At 40.1% G+C, this 14,186-nt stretch overlaps 1 long non-coding RNA gene across 4 annotated transcripts in view; it reads right to left on the reverse strand.

Moving 5' to 3' along the window:
* LOC126641035 (uncharacterized) overlaps positions 1–14,186 on the reverse strand; it is a 45,875-nt gene that overhangs the window by 12,255 nt on the left and 19,434 nt on the right. For all 4 annotated transcript variants that reach the window (XR_007629185.1, XR_007629187.1, XR_007629184.1 and 1 more), the window contains exon 8: positions 8,581–8,689. This is a non-coding gene — a long non-coding RNA (uncharacterized LOC126641035). The remainder of the gene's footprint in view (positions 1–8,580; positions 8,690–14,186) is intronic.

Genomic DNA, 14,186 nt, shown 5'->3' on the forward strand with positions numbered 1-14,186 from the left:
TCTTTGGGAAATACTATTGTCCCTTATTTATTCAGCTCTAAATCACTCTCACTTTTAAACAGGCAATAGCCCCAGGTTCCTTTTTGCTGAGTAGCTCTCAAGCCACTCTTCCCCCAGCCTGTGGTGCTTCATGGTGCTGTTGTCACCCAAGTGCAGCACCCAGCACTTCACCCTCTTGCACCTCATGCAGTTGTCCTCAGCCCATCGATCCAGCCTGTCAAGATCTCTCCATAGACAGGGATCAAGATGTGATCTCGTGGTAAAATATGGGAGAACAACATTTCTTGGGTTTGCTGCCGTGAAATACATCCCACTGGGGACTTTCTTGCCATTTCCTAATTGTGCTGAGGAACAGAGCAGCCAGTTTGTGGGAACAGATGCTTAGACATTATTTCATGTTCAAAAAGGCAACATCTGTGGCAGAGACAGCTCCCTAACCCAGGCAGAAGGGCTCACCTTGCCTTCACGTGGATGGCCAAGAGAGCTGCAAGGTAACCAAACTCATTCAGGACCCTCTCTGAGCTCTCAGCAGTTTTCTTTTCTCTCATTTTGTGAAAGGATTTTCCCAATGTCCTGCTGCTAACACTAGAGCAGGCTGAAAAGTGAGCTGCTGTGCACTCCCAAGCTTTAGGAAAGGAACAGTTTCCCACGCACATGGCTGGGACTATTTATACTTGCAATGGTCCACTGCACAGGATCAAGGGCTTTTAAATGTTGCTGTGAAGAGCATCTATTCTATGTGAACCTTCACAGAAGGAAAGTGACATTTGATATAATTTTTCACAGATATTACAACACTCCCTCCTCTATACCCTGCCAAAATATTTGCAACCAAGTGCGTTTGACTGAAAACTTGGCATAGAGCTCCCATTAATTTTTTTCAATTCACTGAATAGGTAGATTAGTCAGGGAAAAAAAGCACAATATATATGGGGCAAATCAGGGAGGAAATCATTGGCAGATGCCTTGCCTCACAATTGAAGTATTTTGACCTTAAGGAAAATGGGCATTTAACAACAATGCTTCATTTGTTAAGATATTGCAATCAATACAACACACGTGAAAGGTTATCTCACAAATGGAGACACCCTCAGCACACTGAAAGGACAAGCTTTTAACAAAGAAAACAGTATTTAGCTGCTGCAAATAAAGGCAAAGGAAACGTGTACTTTCACATTAGAGTGCATAGGTAAAGTGAAGAGAGTGTTCCTCCAAATCTGTAAAGAAAATCAGATGGGGAGGTAGCAGGGCTGCAAGGAAAGGCCTGGAAAAGACATCCCTTTGTCTTTAAACATTCTGGCCCTTTGCCTGCCTCAAGACAGACATTTTCTGAGGGAAACTGGCAGGGAAGATCGTTTCACCAGACCTTTGGATCTGACAATGTTACAAGAGGGCAAATACTACCTAACACTGATGTTCATTCAAAAAAAATCCTTCCTGCTGCTTAAACACGTGTGGTATTTTCCAACAGGTAATGAAACACTCACTCTCATACTAGATTTGCTCCATTCACAGCCAAAGCAAGCACTGACACTTGTGAAGTGCTTGTGACAAAACCACAGCTCTGTGTTATTCCTTAGCATTCCCACATTTGCAGATTGATCTGTTTGCTCTTAGAGCTGTTCAGCTCAAGCCACAGCTGTATTTCACTTGGTGCTGTAGTAGTAACACTGCTGTTACAGCCATGGTACAAGCTTCAAGATTTTAGAGAGGAGTCAAATTTTATAGCATAGCAGTTAAAACAGCTGGGAAACTCAGAAACCTGATAATGGGACTGTCAAAGGCTTTTCCACATTTTCCAATTTCCATTGCTCTAATGAAAAATATTCCCTCTGCCTTCCCATCACGCTTCTCTTATTCTTTTAGTCCTTTCCCATAAATCACTGTTCCGCTCTCTGGGTGAATCAAACCCTTTTTTCTCTAAATACCTGAAGTCTTGCCATGACCATCTAGTGATGATGCAAAAATGGCAAGTGCCAATGCAGCCCAGGACACTGTTGCACACTCAGCTCAGAATCACAGAACCACAGAATATCCTGAGTTGGAAAGGACCCACAAGGACCATTGAGTTCAACTCCTGGCCCTGCACAGGACAGCTCCAGGAATCCCACCCTGTGTCTGAGAGAATCATCTGAACACTTCTTGAACTTTGTCAGGGTTGGTGCTGTGACCACTGCCCTGGGGAGGAGCCTGTTCCAGTGCCCAACCACCCTCTGGGTGAAAGGTCTTTTATTCAACCTAAATCTCCCCTGACACAACTCCAGCCATTCCCTCAGGTCCTGTCACTGGTCCCCACAGAGCAGAGACCAGTGCTTGCCCCTCCCTTCCCCTCCATGAGGAAGCTGCAGACCCCGATGAGGTCTCCCCTCAGTCTCCTCTTCTCCAGGTAGAACAGACCAAGCAACCTCGACCTCTCCTCTTATGGCTTCCTCTCATTCCATCACCACAGGTGGCCCAGGCTAGAAAGGTGCTTAGGTGGTAATGATGATGCACTGATGTGATCCTCTTGGCACGCCTTTTCCAGGCCCATCTACATTGAACAGCTAAAAAATCATATTCTACCAAAATACTTTATAAAACAAGAGCCATAGTAACTGGAGGCTGTTCTAGTTTATGTGAAAACAGCTTGAAACAACAAACTAAACTGTAAGATATTGCTCTGCAGACAGGCTTTCAAAGGTATTTTACTGTATACTAGTGGATTTTTACAAACAGCCATTCTTTCTAAAAAGAATGTTTCAGGAGATTTTCAGATCCTGTTGGATAGAAGCAGGTGCAGCTTATATTAATACTTTGGAATTATGAAAGCCAAATAAACTTTCCTAATTAGTTTTTGTTTTATTGTTATTTTTAAAATATTTAATTACCATATTTTAGCTGTTTTTCTACACTAACATAGGAGGGCTAGATTCTCCATCCCATAAAGGATCTTATGTAACATTTCCATGATGTCGAATAGACTCAATGGATATCAACACCCATTTGAAAGAGGCCTCCCTGGCTGGTTTAAATCTCTGTAAAGCAAAATACCAACTCCATTCTAACTGCAGGACAAAAGGAAATTTGGATGTGATTGAAATCATCTGACTACAGATGCCAGAACAGTTTTATTATATAATGCATGTGAGCACAGCTGCTTTCTTATCACAAGACCCATGATGAATATATCATGTACTGAAGGGCAGAGTTACCTTCCCTTCGGCCTCCTCATAAATCCCCCTTGACGGGTTACTTTCCACGGGCCATTCCCAGTACAGAAAAGGTCCAGAGTGCAAGGAATTGGTACCAAACCATCACTCTCTGAATGTTATTTTCCAAAGGCAGCAGGAAGGACACCACTCTGTTCCTTGAGGTACTTTTATGTGGAATAACACAAACAGAGTGCAGCCAGTCAGATGCTTGATTTGGGAAATCTTGGGGTGCCCTTTGCCAGGCAGTCATGTGCAGTGAGTCTGCAGAAAAGCTTTCACTCACAAACAGTGAGAAAGCCATTTCTAATCTATTTTTGACCATGGAACACTCTATTATTGAGTGAGCTCTGCAATTTAGTCAAGACCACTAAGATTATTATCAAGACACAGGTAAGCACACTAAAATTTCATTGTTACAGTATACACAGGACACACAGTTTGACCATCACTGACCTTCTAAGAGAGGGTGCAATATAAAGTATCTAAACAGCAAACCCCACATTTTAATCAAGATGTTACTGACTTTCAACATGTGATCAATCTAATCCAGCTTCTCTTCACAGGTTTTCATTGAGAAACCTACTTCAATATTTTGCTGTTCAGAATATATGGGAAAGGGGAGGAATGTTTCACTAACCAAGATTTTATCATTTGATTTGAAAATTACAGTATAATAAATGCAATATGAAAGTAAGTTTTTCAGTAATTCTCACTTTTCTGCTTTCTGTGTGTAGTATTCACCAGTTCATATGAAGAGCATCTCCCACACAACAAGTTCTTATAATCTTAAGGTGGAACACAAAAGAACTTTGTGTCAAAAGCTGAGAGAGTGAATGGCAAGGTCCTTCAGCCTCTGAGATGCTCAGCAACCAGAAAAGAGTGAAGAAAACTGGCCAACTCTAGCACAAATCAGATGTTGGTACTGAACTAAAATCAGTTTTCTTGACTGAAGGCTGGACAACACATAGTGACAGTGAGGAGAGAAAAGGAAAGGCATATTTCAAAGACAACCTCTACTGTCAGAAATCCAGAGGCTTCCTCCAGAGATGGGGGAATCTGGGAGAGCAAAGGTGGGTCGATGATGTATGAAAGAAAAAGGGTTTGGCAGGGGTTTCATTTCTATTCTCACGCAAGCCTAAGAATTTCTTTTTTTTTTTTTCCTTTCAAGGTGACTTTCTACAAATCATACACAAGATTCTCCCTCCCTGACTCAAGCATAAAAATATAGAGCCCCAATCAGACTTACATTCGTTGGAGGATATCAGGCTGCTTTGCCCCTCCAGGTGCAATAATATCAACATAACTAAACCATTCTTCCCAATCTGTTACCAACAAAAGGATTATTTACAGTTCAAGTCTTTGATTTTAACTTGTCTAGAACAATTTCCTTTCCATGTTCCATAAAGGTGAGAATAGAAGGCACATATAAGGTACAGGAAAGTGGGATGAAAAGCTCTCCAGAATGGACTTTGCCATACTAAATGTTGCCCTCCAGTCTGGTTTCTGGCAAATTGTTATAATGTAACCTGACTCTCAACTGTCCTGACCTGTGGCTATTGTCACATACTTTCCCAAATCATCCACAAGATGCTGAATGAACTCGTCATAACTTATTTCTGTTATGCAACCAAGTGGAGTACACAACTCTGTATCATGGACCGACGGCCCAGAATAACTCTGTGCAGAAATGACTCAGTATCCAGGGAAAACTTTCAAGCTTGCAAAAACATGACATTTTCCTAGAAAGCAACTGTTAAACTCTGACTAATGCATTCCCCTCTTTTCCTCTCCTGTTTTTTTTTTTAAGTCTATCCATACAGGTTTTGAAGCTCTGAATGCTCCTGGACACTGAAGACAATATGAGGTGAAGACTGTTTAAAAACACCTGAGCAAAGGAGAACTCAGGCTGGAGAATACTGTGTATGTGATATTTTGGGAACATTTTGGGGAAATGAAGAAATCCAGGGGCCTAGGGCCAGACATTTCCTTTTTGCCCAGGCAGTCCATGTTGCCAGGGCATCTATTAGGTGTCCTAGAAAGACTGAAGCTTGGCCATTAAGTGATCTCCTTGTGCAAGCACAGGCAGGCTGGATGAGCCATACTGCTGACCCATAAATGTAACTACTGAGGGGTTACATAAATGTAACCCTAAATGTATTAAGATGATGCTTTAGTAAAGGAAGTGTAAACCAGACAAGGCTTCCCCATCATCTTAACAATTGTGGTTGACTACCCAAAAGAGTGCAAATATATATCTTCATCCAGAACTTACCTCAAATTTGCTGCTAGGAAGGCAAGCATCAGTGAATGAGACAGAGAATGCTTAAATTTGTGAAAAAATTCTGATATCTGCTCCTTTTTCTTTGTTTCAGGCTACTTCACACTATTCCAGTCTCCCACATGAAACAGTCAGTCCCCACACTCCAGGTGCACATCATAGGAATATCACAGAATTTACATAAGAAACCTTGGTGCAAAGCTTAACATCAAAGAGAGCATGCTGTAGGATCACAGATCTTGTAATAACAAGGTCAGCAGACTGAGAGCTGAGGTACTCTACTCCAGTCTGTTAGCCATGGAGGGAACCTTGGGCTAATTCTTTTCCTCTCTTTATCTCAATGTATGTCTTCCTGACATGGTTAAACAGGACTATCATCACAGAGAGGCAGCAAGAACGACTGAGACTTGTTGTGTGCCTTGAAACGTTCAAAAAACCACCATGATCCTAGTCCTGACTACCAATACCCATCACGAGAAAATTACCACAAATTATTACACAAAGCCATAGAGTTGCTAAAGAGGATGTGTCTTGTAATTGATGAGCAGGAATTTTAACTCCCTGAGCTAGCAAGGGAAACTCTTTTCTCACTGACAAAGCCTCCAGCTATGTATGGATGCAGTGCTTTGTTTTCTCCAGAGCAATGGTGACATTTTAGATCAACTTTTGTGCTATAAATGGAACACTGTGATCTGCTGAACACTTGCTACCTGGAAGACCATTTCCTGGTGCCTGAGTCATCAACTTCCTTGGATGACATTGCCACATCTGTAACGAAAAGATGTAACGTGCTGCTAATTTACGAGGCCTCTGTAAGTGCTGATATTTTAAACCACTCAGGTGTGAATAGCAAGGCTGGCTGGTATTTGAAATCTCTTCAGCAATATTAGCTCACTGTGGATGATATTTGAAATACTTGTCTCTAAAGCTGGAGAGACGTGGATTTGGCAGATGGAACACTCAGTGGATAGGGAATTTCACCCAAAGAGTTGTGGTCAACAGCTCAACATCCACGTGGAAAAAGGTAACAGGTGGCCTTTCTCAGGGGTAGGGACTGGGACTGTCACTGTTTAACATCTGCATCAAAAGCAGTGTGACCACACTACCACTTCAGTGTCCAGTAGTAAAACACAAATTCCAGTATACTGATTTTACAACTACTGCTATTAAATTATTAAAATCTAAACAAGAGACATCTAAGGCTGTCAAAACACTCAAGAAGAGGGTTTTTTCAAGTTCTAAAATCTGTTACTGCATGTCATCCATGTAGGCTGACAATCAATAAACATGAGAGCAAGGAATCAAGAAGTCTCCAGGGTAAAGGCTCGTTACTCCAGTGCTCACCCCTTTGGCTGGGAGGAAGAACCATCCTCTCCCTTAACTAATCCCAATTGTCTTCTTTCAAAATATAGAATGTAAATTAGTTTGGCTGAAGATAATGGTGTTTCTGTTATTAGTAACACCCTGAAGAGCTTCAAACCCTGGCTGGGAATTTCACTCCTGGGGACTTGGCTTAGCAGGATCTCCTTTTAACAGACCCTGCTCAGTCCAGGATATAAAATGGCTTCAGAGTCCTCTCCAGGGACACTGATAGACCTGCATGCTTCATCACAGGCTATTACACGCTCACATTCACTGAGGTGAAAATCTGTGGGCAATATATATAAATTCAAAACATCCATGAAGCTCTTCAATCTGTCTGGAATTATTTGACTGAAATTCTGAATGCATTTGCTGACAGAAAATAAGAATTTGGTATGAAATCCTTTTCTTCTGTGTTGTTTCTATGGCTATCCAGAGAGACTGAAACAGCAGCTTTCAATCTAATTTTTAAGACACAATTTTATGGTGTAAATTAACTGACCAGCTTGAATTGCACTGGAAGTGGCCTCCTGAGTCAGACCAGAGCGTTACCCAGCTTGGAGAAGGTCCTTTTATTCTTCACAAAAATGGCTTTATTTATAATGGCCAAGGCTTTTAATAGTCTGTTTTAGGGTTACCAGCAGGAATAAACTACAGGCCCAATTTTCTCAGTAACAATGGGGTCTTCACAGGAATTGAAATTTCACTTAAATATGGATTTTTATGAAAGTTATTTTTTTACAGTATCAACGTTTGAGTAAGTTTTAAATATTTTCAGAATGTTTCATTTTTTTCAGGAAATTTATGTTATACTTCCTTGCATTTAATATCCATTGGATAGCCTAGACATTTCTAAATATAAGGTGAAACATTATGTTTAATTTCTTTCCTCTCAAAAAATCTGCTCTGTAAAATAAAAACCTAAAACCTCTCCATGCTCTGTGCTCAACCTGGCTTTGGAACACAAAGTTCTCCAACTGTGGAATTTCCTAAAAGCCAAACAAGGAAGTGCTGCCAAAACCTTCACAGACTCTTTTGAAAACATATAGTTCATGCAGTTCAATATATTTCCATCAATTTGATCAGATAACATTGTCATCTAATTAATTCTAGTACAAATATATGTGCCCTTAAGAGAGAACTGGCTGAAGATTGAGGCTTCTTTTAGTTAATATAAAGACAAACCAGTTTATTATAATGTTCCCTGGGGCAATAAATCCAGAGTGACCTTAAGCATGATTTTTTCTGTCAGTTCAAAAACATAATCTTCATTCTTGGTTAGCCAGGTGATTTAGTGTGTTCTTCAACTGCCCAGCAACAGATTATTTCACTTATGCCTTCCATTTATTCTTCCAACATAGCTGATCCTGGTAATAAAGAATCAGGTTCACAGTTCTTATCCCTGGTTAAACCTTCATAATTGTCTACATCTTAAATTAGGGATGTTATGCTGAGTTGTATTTAATACAGTAGCTTCACTCTGCGCCTCAGACAAACACACACAAAAATGACCTTGGATGACACACAAGATTCCAGTTCTCTAAAAATATCTCATTTACAAGCACTAGGCAGGTGCAGACAATGGTCCTTGTCCTTCTGTGTTACTGTTGGTTTCCATGACACAATTGATGATATTTAAAAAAAAAAAAAAAAAGTACTCCCTCACAATAGGAAGAAAACTATAAATGTCAGAGGTTGCCTTCAGAGGCTGTTTGCACACAGACAGTGGTACCTTGTTTCATTACTCACCTAAATTATGTCCTGGTTTACTTGACTGATGTTCAAGGGTGAAATCTGTGTTCTTTCAAAGGATGCTCTTTTAGGCCTTGTTTTCACAGGTAGTTTGAAGAAACTGAACCTTAACAAAAGAGAAGACAAGTGGGTTAGTAGGTTTAGTTCAACACTAGAGAGATCCAAGTCTTTATTCCTGCCCCATTGTCACACGTGACATAGAAACACTGAACAGCAATGTCAGAGACTCACAAAATCACAGGATGATTGAGGTTGGAAGGGACCTCTGGAAACCATCCTGTCCAACCCTCCTGCTCATGCAGTGTCACCTCAAGCAGGCTGCCCAGGACCATGTCCAGATAGCTTTTGGGTGCCTCCAGGGATGGAGACTCCACCACCTCCCTAGGTAACCTGTGCCAGTCACCACCACAGTGTTAAAGTGTTTCCTGATGCTCAGAGAGAGCCTCCTGTGTTTCAGTTTGTGCCCACTGCCTCTTGTCCTGTCACTGAACACCAATGAAAAGAGTCTCATTGCTTTCTCTTTACATCCTGCCTTCAGATATCTGTACATGATGAGACCACTCTGAGCCTGCTCCTCTCCAGGCTGGGCAGTCCCAGCTCTCTCAGCCTTTACCCACGTGAGCTGCTCCAGTCCCTCAGTCATCTCAGAGGTTCTTTGCTGGACTCTCCAGCAGCTTTGTATCTCCCAAGGCCAAAACAATTATTTCTCTTTTTTTTTTTCCCCTAGGCAATCAGAGAACACAAGCAGAGCAGCAGACTATGATATCAAGAGCACAAAGTAAAAATATCAAAAAACAGACAAAGAAGAGAAACACACCAAGTTGAAGCAAAGTGGTCAGGTGAGACCATCATCTTTTGTCCTACCTCATCAAGAAGCTGAACAGCACACAAAACATTTTCCTTTAACAATGTCCTCCAGTGCCTGCTATGGAGTGACTATTGGAAGGTGACATTTTCCCTTTCTTGTGACTGGTTATGTGCCCTGGGAAATGTAAAAATATCACCAAGGTATGCATAAGAGAGGAGTTAATTAGTTTAACTTCCTGATGGGAATATATTAACAGTGTAATAAGATGCTCAAATACTCTTTTTATGATTGTCCCTGCCAAAATGGTTGTTGGAAAGCTTTTTTGTAACACAAAAAGTTTTATCCTCCATATGGAGATCCAGATGCTGACTATGATCTTTGTGTGGCAGAGGTCACTGCAAACACTCAGCCTCCAAACCTCAGCAAGCTGCACCTCTGAGACTGTTACTGGAAGGATCCTGTGTCAGGATCAATACCTATAGACAACTTTCTCCTAAATTCCTCTACTGATCATTTCCCTGTGTCAATACGTAAAGCTTTGAGAGGAAACAAATTTATTTTTTTTCCATTTCCATCCAGTGTTTTCATATTTTAAAATCTTTTGTAACCAAGTTCAAATGCAATTTGTCCTGCACAGTCATTGCCCCAAGTGGACAACATAATTAATCATCTATTCTTATGCACTTGTGACTTAAAATGACTTCTAGCTGAACACTCTTACCCTAACTCTCCCCTTGATTAAGCCTGAACCATATAAACATGAATTTTATTACTGTCTTTCTCCTTCTGTCATCCAGAATGTCACTTTGCAATTTAACCTAATGAAAAAGAAAATAGTATGTTGATTTCCCCACTGTTCTAAAATACATCTATTTTTCATTTGAAATAATTTTTAATAGATTTTTAGATAGCTGCAATGACTAGAATAATATTTTCTTATGAATTGCATTCTAAAATTACACATAAATATTTTCCCTCTTACATACTGAATATGAGTGATGTGGAATTATATTCCTTATAATAAAACCTTAAATCAACTTCCAGCTTCTTTATAACTGTCTAGACAAGAAAAATATTCTCTAAAAGCCCCACTAACCTTAGGATCATCATTTAAGAGGACACTGTCTCCTAAGCTATTTATACTTTTATCTGTATCTGATAAAAATCTGTGGGTAGGACACACAGTCCAGTTTCTATTTCCCTGCTTTATAAAGGCAAACAATTACATTTAGCTGATTCTTTTCCTCTGAGAAAGGCGTTATATAAGCAATAAAGTAACTAATATTTAAGCAACATAGCCAGCAGTGTGGTAATTTATATAATATCAGATTTACAAATAAGAAGGACTGTAAAACCTTCTTTTCTTCAGGTTGCAAAGGAATGATGGCAAACTCTCAATTATTTCAGGAGGTCAAGCATCCCTTTTCAATGCCAGAGGTTTTGCACGTTTCTGTAACATTATCCTGGGTGATTTCGCCACCTCATAAGTAATTGCTTGCATTAAACAATTCTAAAAACTTTGGGAGATATCAAGACAAATGCCTGGAAGAATAAAAAACTTCAAAATGAAATAAAATTTAATAAAAAGCTTTCTGTCACTGAACATCCCCAAGTCCCCATATTATTTTGCTGATTCATTTATAAGATTATATATATTAAACAGCCATCTTTTTGAAAGGCCTTTCTGGTGCAAAATAAATTAACTTGACACATAAATTGTTCCCATTTTGGAGCTTTTCTAAAAGGCTAAATCTTGTTACCAAAAACAAAACAACCAACAAACCAAACCAAACCAAACAAACAAACACAAAACAACCAAGCATTGAAAGAGATAAAAGAAAATAAACAGAACAACAAAAATGTTCCATGTGGGGAAAAGAGTTTCCCTGCTTTCCAACACCCACTGGCCACAGGAGACACGCCAAGGAACCAGGATTTTCAAGCAGACCCACATCTCATTTTGGGAAGAGATTTTTTCCCAGGAAGCAGGTCCATTCTAGAGGACACCACACTGAGTCACAGGCAGTTCATACAAGCCCGGCACTAATTTTTTAGCATTAACAGTAACAACATTACATGGGCTCCTTTGAAGAATCTTTCCCTTAAGTGTAAGACAAATTTCTGGTCATCTGGTCACTGTTTGGCTGAACTAGAAAATCAGCCCTGGTGCTATAACTGCAGGGAAAAGCTTCAAGAACTGCCTGTGCTCTCTATTCTGCAGCTACATCAGCTGTACAGCTGCTTGTGCTAAGAAGGTTGTCAGGTACTGCCATACCAGTGCAGCTCATTTCCCTGCTGATTCAAGAATGGGTTACAGCTTAAATACTACAGCCATGCCCTGGATAACCCCCTTCTAGCATAAAAATAGCTTGATTTGAAATAATTAAAGAATTTCTACACATTATTTATTGTGAAAGAAAAAGTAAAGTTCCTTAAGTTCTTCAAGAACTTTAATTCTTTACTATTTATCTGACAGGTTTTGATTGCCTTGACTTGCCAGAATGACACTCCTACTAATCCCAGACTGTTTGGTTGTAATAACTAGGTAAGCTTCAAATTATATATTGTGTATCTCCTATCATTGTGGTTCCAGTGGATTTTATCTAAACTCTGTTTCTTCCTAAGCACTATTTTATTCTGACACATTGATGTAGTTAATATCTTTCCAAATCAATTCAAGTCTTGCTCAGGTTGATAAACATATTAATCTATAAAACTGATGCACTTTAATATGCATTCTTTGTCCTTTCTTACTGGTTATTAGCCAATTACATGTTACCACTGCTTTTTCATTCTGAAAAAAAATAAATGATAAACAATAGCTGTTGTGACAGCCAACTTAACCATCTAGCACCATCTTGAGGTTGAACTGCTCTTGACATTCTAAACTAAATGGACATTCCTTGATCAGCAGCTCACCAGAAGCTCTAGAGCGATGCAGGTACCTCGTTTTTAGTTACAAAAGCAACTAGTCATAAGGTTAATATGACAGACATCCTATAGATTTGTTTTCTTTTCTTCTTTGCATAGACTTGAGGACAATTCTGTTAATTCTGCTGGGAATTAAGCTTAAACTTGTATTCCAAAGGAAAAGTGGGACAGCGCACATTTTTATTCTGTAACTGCTCTGGACACTGTACTCAGAAGGCAGCTAAGGGAAGTTCTAAGTTTTACACCTTTATATACAAGTTCTTCCAAAATTACTCACCATTTTCACCGCAATTAATTCTGAAGTTTAGTTCTGGGCAAAAACACACATTTACAAAGAATGCCTCATTCCAAAAGGGCCACCCAGACATAACCATCTTTAAAACTAATGTATTTCTAACTGAAAATATCTGGGTATGTCTGGATATGACATTTGTTGAAACACAATGAAAATGTCAAATAAAGCTTTTGAGTTCCAAGGCTTTTCACTGACTTACAGTGGTTTGGCTCACAGGTTTCAGTACATTTTAACATGAATTATATCTGGACTTTTTCCACAACAAAGATAATTGCCTGGTGAAAATCAATTACAGCCATTGTCAGTGTCAGGGAATTGATTTAAAGTCGATGTTGATGGTAACCATCTATACCAGAAAGACAAATGCAAAGCAAATGCAAATCAAAATACACAATAATCAATAACAGACATGGATATGCAGGAGACAGGGAATCCAGTCTCTGAAGACAGGTACCTATTCTCCTGAGACAGCAGGGACAAGACAAGGGAAGCAGAAGAAAGGAAGTCTAACTCCTCCCAAGCCAGAGCTTTTGGAAGTGCCACCAGGATTTGTGCCAATGCCTTGAGAAAACTGAGCAGAGTATCTCTCAGATCTCAGCAAGAGATGCAACCCACAGGGAGAGCAAGGAAAACTTTCAAAGAAAATACAGCTCTTACTAAATATCTGGAAAATTATTGGGAAAGGGACTGAGGCACTCCTATTGTGAACTGGAAAATCTACCTCCTGGTTAGCCACAACCCCAGGGCTGAGAGCCACCAGTGCAGTTAAACAGCTCTAACTGTGGCTCTTTTAGACTTAGATGAGACAGCAAATGGAACTGAATGGCACCGAAAGCCCCTTTTGTTAGGTGTTCTCAAAATATCTGCAGCAGCACTTCAAACTTTCCAATGACAGTGTTAGGGGAAATTCCATCCATGAGAGCCTCTTCCTAGAGCAGCTATTCAAAACATCATGTGAAGAACAAGCAAAAGTATAAACAGCCCAGCACTTTCAGAGACAATAATTGCCTCTCCTGCCCATTCACACTACAATCATGGGGAGAACAAACCAGGAATGTGGGTCAGTACTTGAGCCAGTGGCAGGTTTAAAACTCCAGACTGAATATGTGCATCCAGATCTACACTTAGCCCACCTTGCAACATGTGCCTTGAAAGACAGCAATGTATAGGAACTCCAGTTGTTTCTGGCTCTGCTCTGATCTCCTTTTAACCCCCCTCCCCATCTCCTGGCTCCCTCCCTTTCCTATCACATCTATGTTGGCTGAGCATTTTCCAGAACAGCAGCTGTGTACGTGTATTCCACTGGGGATTGGGGACCGACTTCCTGAATCACACAGATGCTTCAGCTTTCATCATGTAACCCCAAAGCCTGAGACTGGAGGAGTCCTCATATTTTTATGATGCCTGTCTGTGTGTCTTTAGCCCATCAATGATTTATGAATTATGGATGAAGGAACTAGGAAGAGAGCGTGCACATATACATAAATCTAGCCCAAATTACAGTGTTGACACTTGTTGTCTATTGACACTTCTTGGTTATGTCCATGCCAATCTAATTCTTTCTTAAGT

Source organism: Myiozetetes cayanensis, unplaced genomic scaffold (assembly GCF_022539395.1).
Source record: "Myiozetetes cayanensis isolate MyiCay16 unplaced genomic scaffold, myiCay2020 scf20-37, whole genome shotgun sequence".
Classification (NCBI taxonomy): Eukaryota; Metazoa; Chordata; class Aves; order Passeriformes; family Tyrannidae; genus Myiozetetes; species Myiozetetes cayanensis.